Below are 27,362 nucleotides of genomic sequence, written 5' to 3' on the forward strand. Positions count from 1 at the left end.
TTACTCGGTGCTTCCGTTCAAGCACGCTTCCTGCATAGCATCAACAGTATAGCGCAAGAACTCGTGTGCGTCTTCTTGACTGCCAAAACGGAAATGTTGTCCTATTCCTAAACAAGAAGACGATAGTATTGACCTCATTTAAAAATGAAATCATTCTTGTATTTCTAAAATCTCTCTTCATTTGAGTGTTAAAACCACTTAGACACATCAAATAATTATTTGAAGATTACAAGCTATCGAAAAGAAACACATCTGAAGCCACTTACGACTGAGATTACTGATAACATGCGTGGGCTCGATGGCATCAACAGTGCAACGCAGGGCCTGGTTAATGTGAGTCTCCATCGTGCACATCATGCAAAAATCTTGTTCATGACCTGAAGAGTGAAAGAACAAAGCATCCCAGTCCAGCGAAATATCCATAACTACAAACATCTAAGTACAATTTAAACTATAGATACAATATCCACTCTCCTTGCTACATTCTATTCTCCCAAGATGCCAATGTCCCAACAGTCTTGTAACATTTCATTTCACACAACTTTACAGAATAAAAATATCCACTAAGCCTGTATTCAAATGCATGTTGTGATGAGAAATCTAAAAGACTACTGCAAAGTCGCAGTTGTAAAGGCTGACAGGAATGTGAACTCCACAGCCTGCAAAATGTATTACTCTCTAAAATTACTACTAAATGCATTACTGTCCAATGCACTTCATTATTCCCATGAAGCAATAAATGATCCTTTAATAAACAAACAAACAAACAAATAACTAAATAAATAAACCATGGTGCATTAATTGCACTCCATATGCTATTCGGAGCCCACTGCTAATACAGTGCTCAAAGCCAGCTTCTACAGGTAAAATCAGGCAAATAAGCTTATCTCACAGAATCACTGCTGTTCTTTCACCTTCAGAGCTATCCAACAGATTCAAAATACTGTTAGAAAGTACTCACATGACTGGCTGTGCTCAAGAGAAAGCATGTAATTGGCAAGTGGGGGTGTGTAGGTCAAACACTGTAGAGTAGCATTAAGAAAACATGTGTTGCCAAGATTGTACAGGCCAACTCCAACACTTTGTGTTTCTCGCCAATCCATACAAATCTTCTCAGGTGGAAAAAGAAGGCTCTGTGGCGGAGCAATTCCATCATTAACGACTGCAAGAAAGTTAAATTTAAAAAGAGATCTTGTTTGTTTGTTTCTAAGAAAGGTATTTAAAAAAATACTATTCTGCAGGAGCACCTACAGGGGCTAGCTACAATCCAAACCAGAAAAACTTATTGCAGACAGCTTTAATACCACCAAATTCAAATTGGCTGGTCAACACAATGTTTTGGGGAAAAAAAAAAAAAAAACAACTTTAGTCAACCATTTTAATTTTTCTAAGGCAAGGCTAACTGCCATTCTGTTTGTAGCACCTAATGCCAAGTTCCTCTCCATCTATAATCTTTAACCTGATTAACTCAACTACTGTTTTTTTCCTTATTATAACTTAAACCACAAACTTAGACTTGAAATTATATGGTAAAAACGTAAAAACTAGGAACTAGGAATGACAGTACCCCTACAGATACCAGATCTTTTCCTGAGCAATGTTATCATTCAAAAAACCTGTGAAGAATGGAAGCTGTGAATAGCAACAATCAAACACTTTTCTTTGCAAAACAGAAAAGACATGGAGGAATCTGTGCATTACAAAAAGGTCCCCATATTTCTCTGTTGACTGTAAATATATCAAAATTAATTTCTGTAACATCAGTCACTTCAGTTGCCTTAGGGGATTCGCTTTTGAAGTCTTTGTTCACAGTAGTCCCCTTCTCTATCAGTGCAACAAGTAAGAACTGCATTTTCTACTTTTGCTTTGAAGACAATGGAGGCAGGATAAAACGCACACTTACTTAGATCTCTTGGGGCAAAAGCCTTAGATTTTTCAGATGATCTACAGTAAATAGCACCTCCACGTCCTTGGGCCACAGAGACTTGGCTTGAATCTTCTGCAGGCACTATCCGGCCCCAGTTGGCGGTGCGTGACATCAGTATTTTAGTACTTGGTTTCTTGGATTTGCCAGACCGCCTTGAAGAGGGCTTTTTAGGCTTTGAAGATTTGGGCTTCTTAGCTACGGTCATTGTTCACATCTGCAACAGAGACAGAAGTTCTGGTTGACGTAAGAATATCAGGAAGCATTCCAAGAAGAAAAGAGTAACAGAAGTCCTGTCACTTAATCTCAAAGAAACAGCCTTAAGAACTAAATCGCTGGTATGAATGATTTAAAAAGAATCCCCAAACTAAACACACAAAGTGAAAATTTCCATCTAAACTCTATCAGTATTACTTTTCGCTTCTGCAGAACTAGTGGCCGATGCCATTTCTTTCACTTCCGTAGGATTTTAATCCATTACAACTCTGGAGTCTTTTTAATGTAAAAATGTAGAAGACATTCTCTGAGGGGAATCAGTTATTTATTGATTTCCGGAGTTTCGCAATTATCTGTTAATTAGTACCTATGATCTAATAGATAATTGTTGCAATTATCTATTGCTGGCATTAGTAACGGAACACTATTACTTCACTGCCTGCGTTTTTCTGTTTCGTCTGCACAAAGGTACCCAGAACTCACTGCTACTTTTCTTCTGTCTTTCCAGGGCTCGCCCTCTACCTCACTGTCTACTGCACCAGTCATGAGGGGTTTGTTGTGATTCTATAATGAGCCTAGCTGTTAAATACACCTTTTCTGGGCGTCACTTGGTGATGGCAAGTTAATTTGTGAGGGCTCCTCAGTCTACATCATGCGGTTGCTTTTTCCAGGTGAAAAAGCGGAGCCGTAAGTGGCAGTACACTAAAGCCCTGGCATGTTGAGATCCAAGAGGAGAGATGTTTGGCCCTCCTTTTCACTCCTGGGAACCATATACCTCAAAACCCACAGAGGATGGGCTATATCTCAGAGAAATCTTGGGAAAGGAGAGCATGAAGAGCATGTTTGCAAATTTATTTCTCCCTGGGCTTCTTCTGCTTCTCCAAGAAAGACGAGTTTGAATATAACTTTGGCAGCAGTACTTCTGGTGTTTTACTCCTACCACATTTAAAACTCCTACGACAAACTGAAAAGTTAGACTAAAAAGCAGCTCTTTCCGTTCTCCTTTCTAAAGTTGCACGTTTTCCTCATGCAAAACAACAGGGGAATGTAAGCTAGAAATGGAAATGCTGAATGTAAAACAAAACAAAACAAACCTCAGCCCTCCAGGACAAAAGCCAGTAACTGCTACAAAGTCCTTTTTAAAATGCTGATTAGGTTTCAAGGTGATACCGCTTTAAATAAGCGTAGTTGTGTGTCCATAGGCAGAAGCTGAATAATGACAGGATGAACTTCTATACTTCATGTTTTGTTACTGTCTTACTGTAGCACACAGGGACTTGTTACCTTCAGGGAAACCACTAACCTCATGGAGGGTTTAAAACATAAGCTAGTTTGTTATACCAAAATGACGGAGAGAACAAAGCATAAAGTGCTTTCAGATTTCTAGCACGCCTTGATTGCTGTCCATTAAACTTCAGACACGTTAAACAAAACACAGTAAATAAGAAAACTCCTAGTCCCACAGCTGGCAAATTGTGTGCAGAGGTTGTAATTAGAACTTTTTTGCCCTGACGTTTTACATTTAAAATTGATTTTAAATCCATTCTATACACACTTTCCATTCCTGAAAAAACAATACGCAAACCTGACAAATGCATTTACATGAGAAATGAAGTCGTCCTTGTCCGATTGGAAGACTAAGGTGACAGCTCCTGGGCTCAGGGATAAGCTCCGATCTTCACCAGTGACAGCTCCTTTTTTAGGATTGAAAGGGAAAATGTTTCAGCAACACATTGGAAACATACTTAAGGGACAAGAAACAAAATCAAGACTGCAGTGAGAAGGAGAACAGAAAAACAATACTGGGGGGAAAGGAAAGGAAAGGAAAGGAAAGGAAAGGAAAGGAAAGGAAAGGAAAGGAAAGGAAAGGAAAGGAAAGGAAAGGAAAGGAAAGGAAAGGAAAGGAAAGGAAAGGAAAGGAAAGGAAAGGAAAGGAAAGGAAAGGAAAGGAAAGGAAAGGAAAGGAAAGGAAAGGAAAGGAAAGGAAAGGAAAGGAAAGGAAAGGAAAGGAAAGGAAAGGAAAGGAAAGGAAAGGAAAGGAAAGGAAAGGAAAGGAAAGGAGAAAAGAAGAAAAAAAGAAAAAAGGGAAGGGAAGGGAAGGGAAGGGAAGGGAAGGGAAGGGAAGGGAAGGGAAGGGAAGGGAAGGGAAGGGAAGGGAAGGGAAGGGAAGGGAAGGGAAGGGAAGGGAAGGGAAGGGAAGGGAAGGGAAGGGAAGGGAAGGGAAGGGAAGGGAAGGGAAGGGAAGGGAAGGGAAGGGAAGGGAAGGGAAGGGAAGGGAAGGGAAGGGAAGGGAAGGGAAGGGAAGGGAAGGGAAGGGAAGACCTTGATCTTTATACTGACCAATGAGATAAGCCTTACACATTTTTAAGTTTATTTTTGACAACTGATTGAGGTGTTACCAGGTATTAAGTACGATTCAAGAGCAAATATTAACACTAGAAAGAAGAAATCCGATCCACCACCACTGTTTCAAAATACATCCATTTCTCATTTGGAGATGACGTCTCTCTGGCAAGATAGTAGAAAAACTGTAAATACCGATAGAGCTTCCTCTCCCGATGTTCCATATACATACCGATGCTGTTCCTACACCTACGCTCTGAGCATAAATTTATGTTGACATGAGTGACAAGAGAGGGTGTTACTCCTCTCTTTGTTTGCCTTGAGAGACACACCTCTTGTCCATTGAAAAGTAAATTCAAGATTCCAGATCAGTTAAGACAGTTGCTATCCCCCCATTCAGAGTTCTGCAGCAGCACTGTTCAGATGTGTTTAGCAGTCTCTTTAGAAAATGTTATCACTTAGGACCTGCTTCTCAGTAGGTCCACGTTTGGCCTCCGCTTAGCAGAGAGTCAATCCCAGCTTAAGCTTTCGTACAAGAGCCCCTTCACGAAACGGAGTTGAACCCTGACATAACTGAGTTGAACCTTTAACCTTGAAGCTTCCTTAAAGAAGAAAGCAGCACCCAGGCCAGGAAATAGAAATTAATCGTCACTTTACCCTGAAACGCAGTGGGCTATTCTGTGCTGGCAGGATTGCTGCCAGGCTGGCCGACGAGGCGGCGGGCAGCTCCCCGGGGCCACAGGGCCTGGCACAGGGAGCCGCCGGGGGTCTCCAAGGTCCGGGAACAGCAGCAACAGCGGCAACAGCAGGGACAGAGGGGACAGCAGCGACAGCAGCAGCCACCTCAGCCGGGGCTGTCTCCACAACCGCCACAATGGCCTCGGAACGCCGCCGAACTCGGAGCTCCAGCGTGACGCCTTTTCTGGCCGCGCTGCTCACGGCTAAAACCAGAGCGTTTCCTCCGGCGTGTGTTTACTGTCGGTGCCGGATCGGCCTGCCGGGAGGGCTTTGGGGTTGGGGTTTCCCTCCCGCCGCCGCCGCGGGCAGGCCCCACGCGCAAGGGGTCCGCGCTGGGGAGCAGCATCTCACCCACGGCGAGAGCCCGAGGGCGCAACACGAAAAAGCCCCGACACGAAAAAGCCCCGACATGCGGCCGAGGCGGCGGGGAGACGGCTCTGAGGGAGCTGCCACTTCACCCCGCCGTCCTCCCCTCCCGGGCCGCCCCGCCGAGCCCCGTGCGCCTCAGGTGCTGCGCTGAGGGGGTGGCTGGCTACTGAGACAGCTGCCCAGGGCACTGCTCATGGCACCGAGCCTGACGGAGGTCAACAAGTGTTGAACAATGCTCTCAGACATCGGGTCTCAGTTTGGGGTGGTCCTGTGTGGAGCCACGAGTTGGACTTGGTGATTATTGGGAGTCCTTTCCACCTTGGGATGTTCTCTGATTCTAGGTCAGCAATCCAGTAGCTGATGAGAAGTGTGGAGTCATTCAAAGGGAAGAGACAGCACAACACTTCTCGTTTGCAGAAGCGGCTATTTGTTAACCAAACCGACGATTCCTTTGCTTCTAGAGCAACTAACAGCAGGGATCCGCTTTACAATGGAGGGAAAAGAGTCGTTGGCATGTCATGTGAAGTAAGCTTCAAATCCCAGAGGATGATTTTGTTGGAACTTTATTCAGCTGAAAACACAGAAGCCTTGCTTCTGCTTGTTTTAGTTACAGCTCCAGTTTACTTTGGTTGGGAGGGAAGGCATTCCAGGCTAATGTGCTGTACCTGTTCCTTCAGCTCATTGTCCATAAACGGAGGAGCAAACGAAATCAGTTTAATCTCCATTAAATGCAGCAGACAAAGCGGAGTAGAGGGCGATCTAGCACTTAATTTTTCCTGTAAGCAGGAAACCCAGACCTCAACAGTTTTCAAATCTTATCCTGCAGTAAATGACCAGCTGAGTGAAGCTTGCATTTAGAGGATGTGCTCCTACAGTAGACGGAAATAGCTTTTCCTCTTCACAAGTGCAACTGAGTGGTGGACTGGCAGCTACGTGGTTAACTAGTTGTGCCAAAGGGGTTGTGTTGAATGCACAGAAAAATATGCAGGTCCCAACAGTAAAGGGTTGTCTGTAGGCATGACACTGAGTACAGATGTTGTCCACAGGTTCGTGCAGAGTGCACCGCGCCAATAAGCACCCAGAGTCGGAATGCACACGAAGGTCTTTTAATTATATAATTACTTATAGAACGCTGCAGAGTCAGGCACTTGGCCATCTTTTGCAAAGCAAGCACACCTCTGACTCGAATCACCGTCATTTATACACAGGAAACTTGTGAAAACTCTCTCTTTGGCTCCTTTGGATTGGTTATTACAGCTCACCTAACTTATCTGCACTGAGCTTGTGCATTACAGAGGAATACCGGGGGGGAGGGGGAACAGGAGAGGGGGGACACACACCGAATCCCACATTAGCATAGATTAGCATTTTGACAGGTGTGATTTTTAATGTGCTAATGACCCTTAATGAGAAAAAGGTTACTATAGGTCAGTCTGGAGCTGGTGTTCTCCTTCCTGTTTTTTCCCTTTTAGCCCTTCTCTTCCTTGCTTCTGCTAGCTCAAGGCTACCTGTCTCTCTCCTTCTTTATTTTCTCAGCTAAAAGACTGCACAAGCTACAGGCCTCCCTATTTGCTTCAACATTTCCTTGTTTTTGTTTTTGTTTTTTTTTCCCAGCTTTAGGACGACACAGGTGTGGTTTGATATTTGCCAGTATAGCTAAAACTCACGCCAGTCTGCTCACGCACAATAAGTAGTAAGATTTAAGGACTGGTTTCATCGGCTTCTTCCATACTAACATCCTTCTTGTGTTTTAGATATGCTGTAGTTAAATCAACACTAAGTTACTACTTGTGGAGTAATTGCCTTAAGCGACTAGGCATCATAAGCACACCTCCATCCCAAAAGCTACCCGCCTCCAAGGTGCAACCACCCCTCACTGAGCACGCCCTCGGAATTTCTCAGAGCCTGTACCTTTAAACGCAAGTGAGATCATTTCTACCAAGCACAACCAAGATATGCATGACTAGAGTCACTCAAGCTCCACCTTAAAGATAGAAAATAATATCACTTGCTTTAAGAGAAAGGGGATGTTAGGGAAGATACTATCAGGAAGGATTCCTTCTGACATCACTCGACAGGCTGAGCCTCTCACTCCCCCACCCCCACTCCATTGGGACGCCGTGGGGTAAGATCTGAACGCTTGCTTATACCAGGCGTCTCTGTGGAATCTTAGAAATCTCTAGAGTTTTGATGCTTTTTAATGTCTTAATACCTAGGCTGTGTACCTGTGCATTTCATGCATGCTAGCTTGCTTTTGCAGACAGTGAATTTATCACTGACAATCCAAAGAACTTGTGTACCTGTCGCCGTAAGAAATTGCACTTAATTGCATTCTTCCTAGCTGTGAGAGTTCTCCTTGAATGCGACTAGAGCGAGGCCGTACTGCGTTGTTGGTGAATCCGTGACCGTGATAGTTCAGCACCCTGAATCCGACGGGACCCATGACGGTCGATCGGCTACACCCCTTAACGCGACACTACTAGAGGAAGAAGATGACAGGGCTTGCATGCACTGCATTAGGCTTTGCATGTGAAAACACCCCCAAATAATTTCACATGCATTTAACGTTTTTAAAGGGAAAAAAACAGGAAGGTGTAGTCTCTCTGTAAGCTACAGCCCTACATAGTTAAGGCATCAGCATTCATTCCTTTGCTTGATAGCAAAGTATGAACATACAGAAGAGTTAAATATTTTCTTTGCATTCTTAAAGGCGATTTTTCAGACTTGGGCTTCAGTTGTTGGAGTTGAAGAGATCAGTAGACATCCTTACTTTTACGTTAAGACCAAAATCTTTATCTAAGATTGTGTTATCTAACGCAACTAAACTCCCACCCCCACATGGTTTTTTTGCAACTTCGCAATGATCTTGCTGCAGTCCCACTCTGATGGTCTTTCAGTAACATGCAAACTGCCGTGGCAGATTCTGTTACAGTGCTTTTCTATTGACAGTGTGCATAACACTCAAGGTAAAGCCCCTCATTTCGCAGTGGGGACATAAAGTGTTTCTTTGGACCCTGCTGCTTCTGTTAGTACTCATTTTTTCACAAACTTGTTGAACCTGAGCCGTGCCTACTGAGCCAACGAATGCTTTGATGACACTGTATTTTTTCAAAGCAGTTTTGCTTCTTGGAGCTACAGAAGCAGCTCTGGCGACGTGATAGGGAATTGTGCTGCATTGGCAAAACCAGACTTAGCTACAGACTTACAACACTTGCTAACTCGATCTATTTCAAATCTCATTTTAACTTTAAAGGACAATCAGTTTTGTGGCTCCTGTCTTACTAATTTGCCTTGTTTTGCATGGAAGGGCAGCCTGTGAATGTTTTGCTTTATTGCATGCTTCAAAAAAAGGCTGAGGAAGAGACTGGAGGAACCTTTTCTATTCTATGGACTTTCCCCCGAGAGTGTGGAATTGCAGGCTACTTGGATGAATGTTCGAATGTGAGTAAGGGAGCAGACCTCAGCCAAAGGAGGTGGAATCCTTGCTTAATAGTATCAGTGTGGGGACATCTTTGCTTAACGGGAGCCGTTTAAACTCTTCATAGAAACAAAATAAGCTGGACATCTTATGTTTGGAAAGCAGTATGGTTACACAGCGGCTAGCATAATGACTTGAGTCTACTGCTCTGCAACTTCAGGTTTTGTTTTCAAGCAGTGCATACATCAGTTTAAGCTTTGGACAAGGAGATTTGCAATGCAAATAGTGATAAACCAGAATCAGCGGCGCTGACGAGTGCAATGGTGAAATGCAGCAAATCAAGTATTCCTGGAGAAATGTGAGATTACAAAACTAGCAAGCCATGAAGCACTTTTGTTGTTGTTTTTTAAATCAATTCTTATATGCTGAAATAGCACCTTCAAGAAAATCTGTTTATCTAGCCAGGTAACGGTGTCTCCCTGTAAACATGAAGGAAATGCCAGGAGCAGCCATACCTCTTTGCTGTCAAAATAAAGAGCAAGTCGAGGCCAACATCATGCCATAGCGCAAAGGCTTGCTAAGAAAGATCATTCTAAGAGGTCTGCAAGAAAAGATGACTTACTTTGTCATAAGTTTGTCAAATAGAATGGACGAGTTAGTAGTCGAGTACCAACTGTGTCCGACTCTACAGCTGCGGCGCAGCTCCAAGTCCCTGTTTTCTCCGTGGACTCGTCTCACAGTTTTTGCACCAGCTCTACTCCTCAATGTTCTGGTGACTGAAACGCAGAAACAAAGGATTTTGAAACAGTGAAGATGGGATTCTCCTTATTTCACCGTTGCTCTTGTAAAATGGAAACAGACAAACAAAAAAAGCACCCTGAAGTGGATTGAGTTTTCTTTACATTTCAGATCAGAAGTTGGTGTCACAACCACTGCATTCCACTTCTTCATCGCTCTGCACGTTTAAACTGTCTACTTAAAACTGGGACCTGTAGGGAAATTTTTAAAGAGACTGAAAGCTAGCCAGACAAAAACAAACGTGCAACTTTTGTTCCATGCAGGAGGGAAATCTACTCCAGTTATTTCTGTCTTGGAAAAGTGAGAACAATCAACACCTTTCTCTAAGGTGTTTTCACTCCAGTCATGTCAAACTGTATCTAACAGTGCTCAAAACAAACACTATGACATTGCAAGCCTCTTCCTAAGAGGTGTATGTTTGATTACTCTGTTTATGCATGCAGCACTTCCATTTCCTGCATTAGGATCTAACAGCTCAAGGAGGGAAGAATCGTTTCAAGAGAAACACCCAAACACCAGATAACTCAAACTCGTGCTTTTTAGAAAAAAGCCTGCCCATTGTTTGCCATACAGCACCCTTTGGCACAGGTTTGTTGCTTGCACTGTCATTAAAAGAGCCAAGAGGACAAGGGGAAGGGAAGAGCTACACCACTGTGCTGGTAGGATCACAGCTAAGGTTTACTTTTGTGCTTGCCAGCTATAAAACTAAGTTTGAACTTATCAAGTATCGATTTACTTTGCACAATTAGAACACTTTGCTTTGTGCCAACCAAGCTGCAATTCACACTGCTCCCTCCCCAAGGAATTCATAAAATCTCCTATTTGCACCTACCTCTCTTCACAGAAAAGTCACTGAGGAGTGAATTCAGCTGACTACAGAAGGCTTTGGGGCCAAATGAAAGCCATGGAGTGACCAAGTGCCATCCTCTTCAGTAACCAGCGCAAATAGGTATCCCGGGGACTTACAGCCACTTACCTGTGTTATATTCTTTTTTTCGTTCCAATTTTGGCTTTCTCAACTGCCTACATTAAGAAAGAGGACCGGGCAGAGAAGGGAGAAAAGACTTGTTGTATTAGACCCATCAAGGATGGGAAATTTCACCATGTTTACAAGCCAATGCTCCATGGTATACAAAGAGAAGCCTGTAGGCCTCACGCAGAATCCACATCCCAAGTCTGTTGCGTACCATATACACGCGGTTCTGTATGTACCCACATTTCCTAGCTTGCTCATGTTGAATTCTCAAAATTATGAGCAATAGCACCCAAGTGGAAAAGATACATGTCCTGGTTTCAGTTAGGACAGAGTTAGTTCTCCTCCTAGTAGCGGGTAGGTTGCTATGTTTTGGCTTAGAATGTGTGAAAGGATGTTTAGAAGAGTGCTGATACCACCCCGATGTTTCAATTGCTGCAGAGCAGTACTTACAACAAGCCAAGGACCTTTCAGTGTCTCACTGTCCTACTAGCGATCAGAATCGGCGTACAGCAACAGCTGCGAGGGGACAGACTCAGGATGGCCGACCCCAACTGGCCAAAGAATTCTATGCCTTATGGCAACACGCTGCACCATGGATAGGGCGGGGCAGCCGGGCTGCTAGGGGTTACGCTGGGCACTGGTCAGCGGGTAGTGAGCAACTGCATTGTACATCACTTGTTTTGTACACATTACTAGTAGCAGTACTATCATCATCATCATCATCATTATTATTTTCCTGTCTTAATGAACTGTCTTTATCTCAACTCGCAGGCTTCACTTTCCCATTTCTCTCCCCCATCCCAGAGAGGGAGGTGGGAGGGTTGCAGAAGGGCTGTGTGGTGTTTTGCTGCCGGCCGGGTTAAACCACAACAACACCTCAAAGGGGTTGGGGAAAAAAACATGTTTTTTTTAGAAAAGCAGAAGACTTTCACTGAGAAGAGGGATTCTAGTTTTAAGGTACTGGTACGCCATCAGCATGCTCTTAGGCCTCTGCTGATTTTAGCCGGAGGTTTATCAGGCCACAACTCACTGCACACGCTTTCTCTCTTGCTTTTCAATCTACAAATCGAACAGAGATTGAACATATAGAAATACAGTACCTTGAAAAGCGTCTTCTCTTGACATTTCCCCTCAGTATCGCCATACTTTCTTCAAAGCTGGAGACTGAACACCGCAGGATGCTTTTGCTCATTGATCTTAAACAGTGTCCGTTGAAACATTCAATACTGGGAGAAGAATAATCCTAGGGAAAGAAGGAAACAAGAATATATTTATGTGAACCACGTAGATTCAGATAAAGAAATTCTGCCTCACGCAAGTTTAATTGACCCTCCTGACTTGGTAGTGGGGCAACTAATGGCAGGCAGACACTGAAACGCTGCTGTGCTCAAGAAAAACCTGGAGAGAAAAAAAAAAAAAAAAAAAAAAAAAAGCTTTCAAAACTAAAGCTTCCCTCTCCCCACCGTTTTCTTGTGGATAACTTAAGCTTAATATCCTTGGCAAAAAGATATTGCAGCAAAACCTTTCACATAAACTTAGTGTTTCGTGAAAAACTACAACAACAAAACATTAAATTCAATTGGAATTTTTTCAATAAATTCAATTGGAATTTAAATTCAAAACTTTAAATTCAGTTGAATTTAAATTAAAAAAAATAAACTAATTAATTTAAATTAAAAAAAATTAAATTCAATTGACTGTTCAGAGGAACAGTCAAGCTTGACATTATACATCCTAGAATTAAAATCTAGTTTGAGTTTTTCTCCCATCTCCAGACCTTGCTAAAGATGCTTATTAGGAGCTCTGTCAAAAAAAGTGAAAGGCTTGTTATATCAAAGCTTCGAACCCTTCTTACTGCCCTTGACCTTCTTCACATTGCTGCTCCTACAAGGGTGAGTACTATCATTTTTAGTATGGGTGGGAAGCTGTGATATCCTTGAGTGGGGGGTCGTTCTGTTTACAAAATGAAGTTCCAGTAAGAGTACATCAAATGAACCAACTTTCTTTGAACTTTAATTCATCACTATATTGAATGAATGACCTCTGGATTTCTCTCTCCCATTTGGAAGTCAATTTGAAAACAAAATACCTCTGCCATAAAGAGCCAGGCATCAGAGACACCTGTTGCGCCTCAAGAACGGAGAAGGTATGAATGACAAGAGCAGCTGAATAAAATGCAACTTGCCATTAGAAATGGGTGTACTGGCATCTACAGGTGCCGCTGGCATCTCCTCATTTTCATTACTCTCTTCATCTGGTTTCTCGTCTTCAGTAGCAGGGTTCTGCTGTGGTGACTTGGAGTTGTCGCATGGAGCACACGCTGCAGAGGTGCGACCTTGCAAGAAAGAATAGATACCAAAGATCTTCGTCATGCATTTTCAGTTACAAATGCAGAGACAAGTCTTCAAATCCTTAGCGTTAAAGCACGTACCTCTTTTCTCACGAGATTCTTTAATTTGTTCACAAAGTCGTCTAAACTCTGTATCCATTTCGTTCCTCACCATTGAATATGCAGTGTCTTGCAAAACATAGGCGCTGTGACGATCTGAAATTTTACACACTTTAACTGAATGTTGTCTACCAACCAATGAAACTGTTTTGATCACAGAAGAAAATTGCTTTCTTCATAGCTTGGTTCCGAAAGGTTCTCTCAGTGAATATTTTCAGCATAACAACATTGAAGTTAATTAAAACAAAAACACAAGTTCCTGGGGAACACTTATATCACAATTCCATGCCCAAGTAGCAAAATGATAAAATATTTACAATGTGGTAAGAGATGTACTCTGTGGACGTCCAAAATCATCTAATCCATCCGAAGTCTATTGTCCGCACACAGCATTTATCCATCTATACGTTCGACAGATTTTTTAAACTAGGGCTAAAAAGCACATCCTCACCTGTAGATCTTTGATCCGGGTAGTACTCTAAGGCATTGTTACAGATTAGATCGATGTCCTTCAGCTAGTCTCCGGCAGCGAGGTACTGGCGCGAGTCAGTTTGAGTCAGAACTGTTGAAAGATCCATCGGCTCTTTAATCCTTGTGGCATAGTCAGGTACCTGCAGATCAAATACAAGCATTCAGAGGTTTTCTTAACCTTGCACACTGTCTACCAAAATTATTCTGAAGACTTTAAATAAACGACTTCCTAAAAACTCTGAACATTTGCGATGCATCAGAAGATGCTGAAATTAACCAGTTTGCTTCTCAAAAATGGAAGGGCTTTTTCATTTTTCATTAGCGCGGCCACGAGAGGACAACAAGAAGTAGGGAGGTCAGAAGCACGTGCATGGTAGAGAAGAAACACTGAGGGTGGGAGATTCATTTCACTTTGCTTCAGAAAATCACAACAGTGAAAGCTGAGCAAGCCATCCGGCATTCTCTTTGTTGTCGACATTGAGGAAAAGGTGCATGAATTGCACCTGTGAAGTACCTATTGCAGGCATCTACTTTAGAATGAGATAACTGGGCCCTGAGGTGCTCATTTCTTCCCTCAGACCAGAAGAGGAGACTAATGACCAGTTCAGATGAGGACATATGTATCTGTCTAGATTTTTCACAGCTCAAGAACCTAGGAAAAAAGGGGAAGAAAAGCCAGTGGAGGCCCACATGAAGACGACTTTGCTGATCCGCAGGTATATTCAAGTTACATCTGTCTTTGAAATATACGCCCCTAGTTTAGGCTTATCTCATCAATTAAGGAGAAAAAGGCATCTAAGCAGCCAATTGGAGGAAAAAGAAAACACACTGCACTTATGGTTGATTCCTATTGAGGAGTTCCAGATGAAACAGAGAACAGGATCTCAAAACTTATTTTTACAAACTGCTGCTCCCATTCCTGTTCCCACAGGAACTGACAGTCCAAGAAAGGGCTTCAGACTTCACTCAAGTAGTCCTGTAAATACTGTTTGTAATTATAAGGAAAGATCTCTGTGCTTTTCAGTGCTGTGACACGCCTACATATCAAAGCTTTTTCACGAGCAAACTGTGTTGGCATTTGGACTGGCTTTTTAGAATGAAACCAGGGCTTTCAGCGAATAATCCCATAAGACACATTTGAGAGTCAGCAGAAGTAAAAGCACTGCCTCTGCTTCTTGCAAAATCCTTACAGTGCAGCCCTAAAAACAAAGTTGAACCTTCCCCAAAACGCTGAGAAGTACGAACACTGAGAAGTTACAGACACACACGGATCAGCACTACTTTACCTTCTGTGGGTCAACAGGCTTTGCAAATTCCCTGAAACGTCTGTCAGTGGCAAGTCTGTGAGTAACGTCCCTCAAGAAAATTCTAAGGTCACGCAAGGTATCCTCCTCTTCCTCCTCCAGCATCCCTACTTCTTCCTCTTGTGGCTTCTGAGGCTCAGCTGGTGGTGCTACAGGCACAACTTCCAATGTCCAATCAACTTCAATTCATCAGGAAAAATTAGCCAATTTACAGTACTCAAATACAAGCATATGACAAATTACTGACAGAAAATGACCACCAAAGCAAAGCCCAAAGAGCTAGTAACTTCGATAGGAAAGTTTTAGATGTACTTCTTATATCCTCCTCACCTCTTTTCTTTACAGGAGGCTTAGCCACTTCATTTAGAATTAGGTCCTCAAAAAAAGATGCTCTCTCTGCCCTACCAGGCAACTCAATATTGCACACTTCTCCAAATTCCGTATTAAATAATTTTTGGATCTAAAGCAGAAGGAGGAGAGACATTTCAGATATAAGGCCACAAAAAACTCATCTTCTATTCCAAAAAGACGAGTACCTTTTCAAATTAAGAATAACCTGAAGAACACAAACTGAAAAAAGTTATCTTCCTGGCCTTAAAAGGCTACATTTTCACAGGCTGGCACGGCAAATTCAAATATCACCTTTAAGAATCACCTGTAGAATTAAAGCTCGCTGAAGGGATTGTACGCTACACTGGTAAAGTAATGGCTTTCACCACATCCAACAGCGCCTCCTTTGTATTTACTTGCCTTGCTGCATCCTTTACTTAGAACCTTTATGGCTATAGAGGGAAGAGAAAGGCTTCAGCAGACAAGTGAGGGCTTTTTGCTGAGTTTTTATTTCTCTACCAAAAGGTGTCTGAAGTAGCTAGTACCTCTACGTCTTCCTCCATTTTCAAGTTCTAGTAATAAAAGGTAGGTGAGGAATTTCACTACTTATTTTAGAAGGAATTTACAGCCTGTACAAAAACTTCTGTGGGAACTCAAGCACTTTCAAAGCAGTTGATAATAAACATGTCTAGGTAAGACCCGTTCTCTTCCCCCAATGACTGAGACCAAATCATCAGAATGAGAACAGTGTGGTCCTGTTTTGGGCACCTTCCCTTAATGTAAACTCTCAGAAGTCGATGAAGTTCTGCACCTACTTTTACTACAGTTTATTTAGGAATACAACTAGAATTTGATTCCAAAGTTACTTTAGCAGAAATTGGAACTCAGCTTTCCAGCTTGGAAAGCTTTGGCCTATATGAAGAAAGAAACTGATTTACTTATTTTTTTTTAATCAAAGTGTTTCAATTCTCTACTAAATTGCATTATTAGCAGTTTACCCAACATAGCATGGAATGGCAGACTGTCAGAAGAAATCTCTTCAGTAAAAACATCCTCTTGTCATTTCAAGCACTGCATATTCTTGACTGAACCACTTTGTAGCCACCAGAATTATTGTATTAATTTATTATTTGCATGTGTGAGAAGGGGGGTGAAAGTCACCTGCTTGACTCAGAAAAAACCTTAAGCAGATGCTTTCACAGTATCTTTTTCTCTAAGCAAATTTTAAGTGATTTGTTAGGGTGCCTGAGTAATAACAGCATGCATTTAAGAAAGCACAGCATTTTGATGCTGAAAGCATTCATAAATTACAAGACACTGAAGAAATAGTAAGGAAAGTATTGACAAATACCTCTTCTGGGAGATCTGAGTGACGTACATCAGATGGAGCAAGCAGCAAAACTGGCGAAAATGCTGGAATGTTACGTAGTAGAGTTAGAAAAGTAAGTTTCAAGGTAGGTCCAGCGTTGTCCCACCATAAATGGATATCTGGGACATAAATTGTGCTTGGTGCTGTCTTCTGAGCATTTTGGATCAGCTAGTGAAAAGGAAAGCTTGGGTAAGAAAACTAAAACACGTACAATAACCTCTTAATACATAGCTACATAGCCATCTGACTGCCCCATGAAATGAAACTACGTGAACAGAGTGGCAAGCATCCTTTCACATAAGGAATTTCTCTGTGCACCCTTTCAGATTATCAGTATTCGGAGAACTCTAGTCAGAAGATGGGAAGGATATATTCAGGCAGTGGCTAGACACCGTAGCTATATGGCCACAGCCACAATCATCGCATAACAAAGAAAGGAAATGTCCCTCTTAAGGGACACATCAGTATTCAGTCGTGTAACATGTCTGTCCTTACTTGTATGGCTCTCAAACGTTTCCCCTAAAGGTAAAAATATTTTAAGGTAGTGATGCCAAACAAGAAAATGGATTTCCTGCCTAAAAGTAAAAACACCAAATCTGTTCATTTTTTCTAGTTAAAACCACATCACCGTGCAAATGAAGTGTTTTCTGAATGTTAATGCTTTTATTGCACATACTGCAACAGCACAAGTTGTGTATGTCCATGTGAAAACAAAACAAACAGAAGCCCCAAACCTTGGTTGCCTTACTAATATAATTTAGAAGAAGGCTACAAAAAGTAGCCGACATGCAGTCTGATACAGAGCCATCTACTGGGAGCACACAGTCTTAGGAGGCAATGAGAACTACTTTCTGGATCCCAGTGACATGAGCAGCATTTCTTTCCACAAAGAGATGTTTATTAGCAACACCGCCCAGCTTCCTGAGCTGCTACCAACAGCCTCACTGTAAAACTGGGTATGGAAAATGTCGACATGTACAACATCCAGATTGTTTGTGGTGCTGTCTAAAAGAAAAGGGGATTTTCAGACAGAAGCAAACATCCGGGCACATTAAAACAAGGCCACCTCCATTACCAATTAATTTTGCTCACCTTACTTGCAACTCGATTGATCCTTTACATACAGTCAGTGAATCCGATGAGAAGAAAAAGAAAAAAGGTACCTGTCCGCAGATTTCTTCTGGCGGTGCAACGTTTGTAAGCAGAACAGAAAGGTCCAGGGTGTGAACAGGAAACTTCTCCAAAGCGTGCAACACCACGGGTGCCACGTAAGAAACCTGGCTGTACCCTTCTTTTCCTACTATTAGCAGATGGGGCTGGCATGATGTTGGTTCACAGAAAGCACTCCTAGAACAAGAGTTAAGAAAACAAGCTTATAAATGAGGTGCTGAATAGACACACAGATGTTCCAAGTAATTTTCCTATAGACTTTCTTTTCCTTCCCCAAATACTCCAAATGGCAGCGGTACATTAAATACATGTAAGATTTCCAGTTAAGTTATTCAGTCATTCCAATTGTTTCACCGTCTTCCCTTTGTTTCATCTTCTTCCCTTGTGTTTCCTATTCTTTACTAAACCAAGACTGCAAATTAATATCCCTGCAATCTTGCTTTACTACTAGGAAATAAATTGGTGAGGAGCATTTGTTTCCCCACTACAATCAGGCTGTACCTTTGCTGGCTTAAATCAAAGATGCTAGAGACTTAGCCTTGCTCTAGAGGACAGAAAATCTTCTGGACAGCACAGCAATAGAAACTGAGAAAAATAACTGATCCAGCTGTGGCAACATGATCTAACTTTCCAACTGTGGGCTTGCATGACTTCCATACTAAAATATCACAAGATTAACACAACTTGGTGGCTTAACAAATAAAGACACCATTCAATTTTTTCTCAAGGTGTTTTAACAAGCCATTTCTCAGTTTTCTTTCTGCTACATAATTCACTACTGGTTTAACAATCCTGGAAAACAGAAGGGCAAAAGGTGGCAACACAAACCCATAAAGTTGGGGTATTTTTAGCTAAAAGGACGGACAGCACATTTATGTGGTCTTGAGTCTTTCAAAGAATGCCATGGATTAAGTCAACGTGTTCTGGTAGTCTACGGATCACTTTGGCTTACGAAGAGAAGCCTGGGCTTTTCAATTTGGTCATTCAGAGCAACTTCATTACAACTTTAGTCCCTCCACCCTTTCTTCTTGTGAATACCAAGCACCCCTTCAACACACAAACTTGATGTTGCCCCTTCGTCTACCACCCCTCGCACTTTTAACAGCTGGAACTGTTTACAAAGACTCAGCAGACCTGAGAATTTAAACATAACAGTGTCGTGGTTCCGCTCGAGTGGGCAGCCGAGCTCCACCACAGCCGCTCTCTCACTCCCCCTCCTCAAAGAGGAATGGGGAGAAAATATGTGAAAAGGGCTCAAGGATTGAGATAAGGACGAGAAAATCACGCAATAATTATTGTAACGGGCAAAACAGACTCGGCATAAGGAGATAGTAAGATTTATTGCCTACAACTAACAAGCGAGAGAAGTGAGAAAACAAAGGAAAAAAAAACAAAAGCACCTTCCCCCCATCCACCCTCTTCCACCTCCTCCCCCCGAGCGGCGCAGGGGAACGGGGAATGGGGGTTATGGTCAGTCTACAGCACTTCTTCTCTGCCGCTCCTTCTCGGTCACTCTCATCCCCTGTGCTGTGGGGTCCCACCCACGGGATGCAGTCCTTGATGAACTGATCCGGCGTGGGCTTCCCACAGGCAGCAGCTCTTTCAGAACTGCTCCAGATATGGGTCTGTACCACGGGGTCCATCCCTCAGGAGAAAACTGCTCCAACCTGGCTCCCCTACGGGCAGCAGCTCCTGCCAGATCACCTGCTCCTGCGTGGGCTCCTCTCCACGGGCTACAGGTCCGGCCCAGAATCTGCTCCGGCAGGGGTCTTCCACAGGCGGCAGCCTCCATCGGTGCAGGGCCACCTGCTCCACCGTGGTCTCCTCCACGGGCTGCAGCATGAAACCCTGCTCCACCGTGGTACTCCATGGGCTGCAGGGGGACATCCTGCTTCACCATGGTCCTCACCACAGGCCGCAGGGGACTTCTGCTCCGGCGCCTGGAGCACCTCTCCCCCTCCTTCTACACTGACCTTGGCGCAAGGCTGTTCCTCGCTCCTCTCACTCTCCCGGCTGCTGTGTGGCGCAGCGTTTTTTCCCTGTCTTAAATATGCTCTCACAGAGGCGAAAAACAACATCGCTTATTGGCTCGGATCTGGAAAACAATGGGGCCCTTCCCAAACATGGGGCAGCTTCTAGATCTTTCTCACAGAAACCACCCCTATGGCTCCCTGCTACCAAAACCTTGCCACGTAAACCCACTACAAACAGGGATCTATCTTTCTTTACCTGCTGAAACAGAGGCATTTTTTCTCTGGTCCGTTAGGCATTCCATCTTTTAATTCATCTCCAGAAACCAAGGATGCATCGTCATCACTGTCAAACATATCATCTTGTAAAATAGGATTGAAATGCTCTGAAAGGCAAAAGAGGTTTGTTAACTTTCCTGAATAGCCTTTGTCTCTTTCTCTTCCATTAATACAGCTTCTAAATCAGTGCCAAAACCCTTTCTTCATTTGAGAGCACACACTGAAAGCTATTTCCTAGAGTTCAGCCCACCACAGATCTAAGGAGATGGCACAAGGCCCTACAAAGCTGTACTAAGTCCCACTGATGTGTACGTATAAGGTACGCTACTCTTGGTGATTTTTTTCTCCCCCTTAGAATAAAGGAGATTACGAACAATTTCTGCAGTTGCTAAATAGATAAAAAAAAAAAAAAAAAAAACAAACAAGACCATTTCTTTCTGGAGGAGGTTCCCACAATGAAAGCACGGGGATAAAGGATGTGATGGCCACAGAATTCCATTCATCTAGTAAGTATCAATGCTAATTGATCTCACGTGTATAGTACGATCCACAAACATTTAAATTAGGAGACTGGTTAAAAATGACGATAGCTAAAACAATATTTAGCTTAGACCAGGTATACTTGTATCCTGGTCCTGACATTCTTCAGAAAGGAATTAGAAACATTGACCTAGAAATGCTTCCCCTCCAAAGATCTGAGTTTTGATTTTTTAAAGAAAAATAGGTGCCTTATACTTCAAACCTCAAGTCAACCTCTACAAATGCTAATTATCTTAGCTGCCGTCAGAAGCAGGATGCTTCAGTAGAGAACGCATCGTCCTTTACTGTGTATTGAGTCATTCAGAACTTCCATTTGGCATTTCAGTTTCGAATCCACAATAAAACCTATGTGCTGTATTCCAGACTTGCCCAAAAGAAAGACATGCACATGCAAATAATAAAATTCTACCACCATTACGTCTGAAAGGTTTAAGTTGATTGCACAAACCACAAGTTTTTGCTTTAGCAGAATTATAAAGAAGTGGATGCTGTGGTTATACCTTGCTGTCGGTCCTCCTTTAGTGCAAGCTGTGCATGCGGGAAGATCTTCTGCACAACTTGTAAAATATTCTCTACTGATCTTTGAAAAAGTGGCTTGAAAATGGGTGATAGTGCTTGTACGGGTGAAGCCTTGATCCGGTTTGAAGCTGGAACAACCTTCTTCATAGCCATGAAAAAGTCCTTTGCTTTTATTTTAATAGAATTAACGTCTAGTAGCAACTTCTCCCTACTTGCATAAATCTGAGGATAGCATCGGCGTAGAGAGCACAGCGCAGCTTCAGTACAGAGGGATTTGATATCTGCACCACAGTCTCCTAACAAACAAAAATCAAACGTTACATCAGTCAAGGCCCAGGTTTACAACATGCAACATTTAAGGAATTTGTAATGCCAAAACCAAACAGCTTAACAGGGAATTTAAAGTGCTACCGCTCTGCAGGGAAGTTTCATGTTGCTCACTGCCTGATATCCTGCGCTTATGCAGCTGAAGCAGACTCCTCATCAAAAACTATACTCTTGAGGAAGATGCCCCAGAACCATTTAATGTTCTCAGACAACAAGAGGAACGACAACAAAGAGTAAATAGATGAAAGCATCTCACTCAGATTGCTATGAAGGCGTGCCAGCTGCCTCGTTGACTAGTTGTGCAACAAGGCACAAGAGCATGGGTACTGCCTGGTACAAGCTAAGGTTCTTTACAACTTGGTCACAAGCAAGAATCCGTTTCTGTTTCAGTCTTACCAATGCATTTCTCAGCTAGTTCATCAAGCAACATGTCCGGTGGCTGAGGGGTCCAGTCACGAGTATGAATCTTGAAAATTTCTTTTCTAGCCTGGAGGCAAAATCATTGCATTTTAGCTTGTCCCAAGTTTTCCTTAAAAATACCAACAAGAAACAAACAAACCAAAAGGCAAACAAACAAACAACAAAAAAACAAAACAGTCCTCCCTCAAAACCCCTCATCTACTAATACACTTTTCTTACTTGCTCAACTTTCAAGTATTTTACAGTTATTTAATATACACTCTGCATTGTCAACCAGGAAATTGAATATTTCTTATTTGTTATACTGAACTTTTTCTAGGAACCTACAATGAAAGAAAAGGCATTTATAGCTTCAATAACAAGTTTCCAAACTACGAGACCTAAGGACCCAGAGGAAAATACTGTAATGAAAAATTTATCCAGAAACATTTCTTTGCTGTCCAAAAAACTTCTCTAAAGCTTAGCAAGCTTTCATTGGGACAGTCTCATTACTTCATCACATTTGCTTTCCAGTCAGTAAATTCACAGAAAGCACTTCTGGCACATTGCTTCCAATTGCTACAATTACTATAAAGAAGAAAAGAATTATGACTCAAACTACTACCACTGAGCAGGGGCACAATCAAATGCAAACACGTCCCGTATCCATTCATAAGTGAAGGATTGAGACCAAAAACACAACTTCATGATGAAAACACCCAAGTGGACTAAATAATTAAGCAAACAGGTACAACTTTGGGAATGAAAGGTTTGATTATAGAACTAACTACTTGGTGGTATCATCCTGACCATATATATCCAGTACCAGATTTGCCCTCCATGGAACAACGCAGTGTCTCCACGTATCACTCTTTTGTTCAAGTTGTCAATTATTTTTTTTTCCTATAAAGTTGGACTTTGCCATGGTAGCACTAACGTTGAATTTAAGTTCTCACCTCTTTATTTGGCAAGTTGAAGAGGAACTGTCTGCCAAAGCGTCCTGGTCTTCGTAAAGCAGGATCTATAGAATCCAGTCTGTTGGTAGCTCCGATTACCACGATCTCCCCTCTGTTATCTATGCCATCCATAAGTGTCTGAAGAGTTGAAACAATGGAACTAATAGAAAAATATAAGTTTTACTTACTGGTTCAGTAAATTTTGTTACATTCCACATGACTTTCTTGATGCCGGAATAACCTTCTTCCTAGTGGTCATTCAAAACTGGGAAAAAAATAGTCTACCAAGTCGGGGTTTTTTTGATTTGATAATAAATCTGCAGACTGTTAAGTCATCAAGCACTTCAAGACAGTTTGAAATAATCTCTACGTTAATATAAAAGGAGTACTGCAATCTTCTGCTCAGGAAGAAAATCACGGAAAATGTCAACTTTGATTTTAGATGTTGAATTTGTTGCAGTGAGATCTTCCTCATCACACGATTCTATTTGGATTTAAACCATATTATCTATGGAGAGACCAAGATTAGGACAAGAACAGCACAGAGTTCAGCATGAAGCCAATCAGGAGCTCAAGTTTGTATTCTTTGTATTCAACTTTATCCTTCTCTTGCTGGAAGGACCTGCTTTTTGACTCTCCTTCTCTTCACTAGGAGCATGTTCCCTCTTGCTTTGGTAATGCTCTTTCTCAGTGGTTTTAGTCTTGTCCTTTGTATCTTGGCATCTCTCTGTAACAGCTGAGGAGGAAAGGTTTTTAGAGCTACATTCAGTGTCAGACTCGAGAGAGGAAGTATGCCGCAATTTCTCACCAGGCTCACAAGACTCTTTGCCGTACAAAACGGTTTCTTTTGAAATGAGGTCACGTTCTTTTGATCTTCTTGCTTTCTCCTTGTCTCCACCGTCATCACATTGGTACTATGCGAGGTATTCATCATTCCCAGGAAATTTTGGAGGGTCCACGACACTGCACAAAATAAAATCACATTTCTCACTTCTGCTGAAGGACGTGAATATTAAGAGTAAAACCTTCCAACGTCAAACAAACAAAAACCTCTGGACTACAGGAACCCTCGCAAAGACATGCCATTTAGAAACCTCTCCTGTGATTAGGACACCTTCTTCAGCTCCCAGAGAAAGTGCTTTTTCCCCTCTTGCTTCTGAAGCCATTGCACTAAAAAAGCAAACGCATCTGTCTCCCTCCACCTGCTGCTCTGAATAAGAGCCAGAATATTCAAAGCCACTCTATTTGTTCTCCCCACATAGCCGAAAAAACACCAGTTGAAAGAGTTTTCTACCTCTCTCCACGAATTTACATTCACATATCCTATGACTGCAAAAATAGAAGGCGGGGCTCAGGAGGAACAGCCAGTGCTGGAAATGAAAAAAAGCAGCCTGTTTCTTCAGAGTCTTAAGCCTATGCTAATAGGAACAAAACAAAACAAAACAAAACAAGAGGAGAGGAGAACAACAGCGGGAAATTTACCTATTCTCCAGGTGTTCAATTGCAAAGCCTCCTCTGGAGGATCAACAGTTGTGAATTCAGTGTGCTTAGGAGAAATCAGATCTACATCTGAACCACAACTATTACAGTAGTATCACGAACTTCTGTTAGAAGCAGTCAGCACCGTTTCTATGTTAGGAAAGAGCTGAACAGAGTCTGTTATTCACATCAAGTAGTCAGGCAGGTTTCTTCTTCTTCAGGCTGGGTTTCACTAGAACATTACTAGCCTGTAAGCCTCATGGCATCACCTTCCATCTTGACTGCTGAACCTCCTTGCTCCCTACTATCTTCTTTGCCAAGATACGGCTGTCCACATTTACTTTTCCTACTTGGCTGGACTGAATTTAAGAAGGTGTCTTGCATCTAAGAAAGGGAACAAAAGCTGCTGCCCAGCAGCGTCTGGCTCAGGGAGGAGTGAGAAAGCTCTGTGCAGCCCCCAAGGTCCGTGCAGCAGGAGGCAGGAGGTGCTCCAGGCTCACAGCAGCAGTTCCCCTGCGGCCTGTGCAGGGAGAGGCCCCTGGTGGAGCAGGCTGTCCCCCTGCAGCCCATGGGTCCCCCGTGGAGCAGATCTCCACGCTGCAGCCCCCCTGTGGCTGGAGGAGCCCCCGGTGGAGCAGGTGGCTGTGGCCTGGAGGAGGCCGCGGCCTGTGGAGAGCCCCCGCAGGAGCAGGCCCCGGGCTGGACTGGAACAGGCTGTGCTGAGCCTGCTTTGCCCGTGACGCTCCTTGTGGAGTGATCTCCCTGTCCTTCTGGCAGCCCTTGAGCCCTTGCCAGCCTCTTTTCTCCCCTTGGCGTTGGAGGAGGGGCAGGGAGAGAGCGCTTGTGCTGGAGCTCAGCTGCCCAGCTGAGGAAAACCACCACGGCTCTGTCTTGCCGCTGCTGCAGCACGCTGGTAGCAGCCAGCACCGTCTGTTCTTCGAGCCTCAGCAAGCCCACAGCATCTTCCCAGAAGGGATCCCTTTCCTTCACTCCTGACAGGCGCCGCCTCCAGAGGCTGAGGGCTTGTGCCCCGTTTGCAAGCGCTTTCTCAGTGCCCCCTTCCCCAGAGAAGGATCCCAGCTGCTTGGCTTCCCTGCCCTCTGCTGCCAGGCTCCTGCAGCTGCTATCCCAGCAGCGCAGCAGCCAGCTGACAATGTGCTCGCCCGGAGGACAGCTGCAATCTTGTCCCATGGCTCGCAGCTCGCCCAGGGATGGGGATCACCTGCTTCCAGCTGCTTTTCTCTCTGCTCTCCTTTCCAACAGCCTCCTGTGCCCTGGGATGGCCCTACCTTGGGGTAGGCTGCCTCGCCTTCCTCTTGCTCCTTCCCCTTCTTGGGAGGACTTTCTGCCCTGCCGAAACGAGATGACTTCTGCATGCATTCCTTCCCCTTGTGTGTATTGGCGCCTGAGACAGCAACAGGGTCGTCCCCGGAGCCAGCTCTCAGGGCCTGTGCCAGGCTTGGAGTGGCTGCAGGGAACATGCCAGGGGCTGGAGGGGCTGCAGGGAACATGCCAGGGGCTCGAGGGGCTGCAGGGTGAGTGACAATGCTTTGAGGGGCCTCAGGTCCTGCCGCAGTGGTTGAAGTCGATGCAGGGAACATCAGAGTTGTTGGAGGGGCTGCAGGTAAAATGCCAGGGCTTGCAGGGGCTGCAGGCTGCGTCACAGCTTTGCATTAGGTCAAGACGCATTTTCCTAGAACCATACATTTCCTCCTGGAGGGGCTGAAGAGCATGGAATGGTCTTCAAAATGCACAGAGCAGACCCCAGCAAATGTAGAGCTGCTGCTAGCAAGTAGGTAACTTTATTGTTCCTGTTGTTAATTTTGTTTCACAACAACAGATGCAAATATGTATCTTGAGTTGAGGGCAAAGGTGACCTTGGATCTGAAGCACACAGGCGTTCGCTAGTGTCCCCCCATCCGGAGTGAATCCAGAATGACTCAGAAGGAAAAATAAAGTCCAAACCAGTGCGTTGTGATAAAGAGAGTTTAATAGGGTAGAAAAGGAATAAAAACCAACAAAATAATAAATAAAGATATTTATAATTTATATTAATATATAAAAATATTTAATACTATTAAATACTTATAATTTTATAATAATAAAACAATGCCATACTGTACAACACAGTCAATAAAGTGGATTTAATTAAATAAATAAGAAAACCAATAAATTAAATGAAAATTAAAAAATTTAAATTTAATACAAATAAAACCCATTTTTCCCATTCCAGTGAATTGCTATCCCCATCATCACTTCCCATCCCACTGATCATTTGCTGTCCCAAAGACCTCCCAGTTCTTATCCGCTTGGCATGCCAGTGCAAGAAGAGCTGCAGGCAGAGGCCTTGCTGAGTGACCACCTAAGGAGAGGAATTTAATCCAGAAGGCAGGAAAGAAGAGCAATGCCCCGAAAGAAGAACCAAGTCTTGTCTCTCAGCCCTTTGGTGTCCCAAGCAGCAGTTGCCATGGCCAAGCTTTCCCAGCCCAGCTGCTGCCAGCATCTCCCCAGCTTGCCATTGCCACCTTCCTGGGTGAGGCGCGCGCGCATTTGCCATTGGCGCTGTTGCCATCCCTGTGAGTGGCAAGCCCATCCCCTAGCTCCAGCACGAGAGAGGGGAGAGGGCAAGCGAGAGGGGCAAGGGCTGAGGAGCGTGGCTGAAGCTGGAGCAGGTGCCTGCAGAGGTCTCTGTGCCTGCCTGGGTGCTGCAGGGGCCGTCGAGGAGAAGCCCGAGGTCGGTCACGGGTAGCCGTAATAGTAGGCTATGGCGTGGTCCTTCTGCCGCTGCACGAAGAATTGCACGGGGCCGATCTTGGTCTGGTGGGCCGCCCGCTGCCGCTCCTCCTGGGCCAGCTTCTTCAGGCGCTCCCGCTCGGGACGCTGCTGCGGCGTGATGGGCACCGACTCCTCCTGCTCCTCCAGCGGCGTGGGCGCTGCGTCGCGGCCCGCCCAAGGCCCCACGCAGGGCACGTAGTCCACGCGGGGCTGCGCCGGACACTGCAGCGTGCGCGGCTGCAT

The 27,362-nt window shown here is 43.8% G+C and overlaps 1 pseudogene across 1 annotated transcript; it reads right to left on the reverse strand.

Annotated features, from left to right (window-relative positions):
• LOC311217848 (ATPase family AAA domain-containing protein 2-like) lies at positions 1 to 27,362 on the reverse strand (annotated as a pseudogene). The gene is made up of 12 exons: positions 27,088 to 27,362; positions 22,866 to 23,025; positions 21,907 to 21,997; positions 21,165 to 21,479; positions 15,757 to 15,788; positions 15,337 to 15,451; positions 14,989 to 15,185; positions 13,683 to 13,842; positions 13,214 to 13,327; positions 13,028 to 13,117; positions 267 to 377; positions 1 to 107 (listed from the first exon to the last, which is right to left on the reverse strand). The product of its transcript is annotated as an ATPase family AAA domain-containing protein 2-like (transcript).

This window comes from Netta rufina, assembly GCF_964035555.1.
Source record: "Netta rufina genome assembly, chromosome: 22".
NCBI classification, from domain to species: domain Eukaryota; kingdom Metazoa; phylum Chordata; class Aves; order Anseriformes; family Anatidae; genus Netta; species Netta rufina.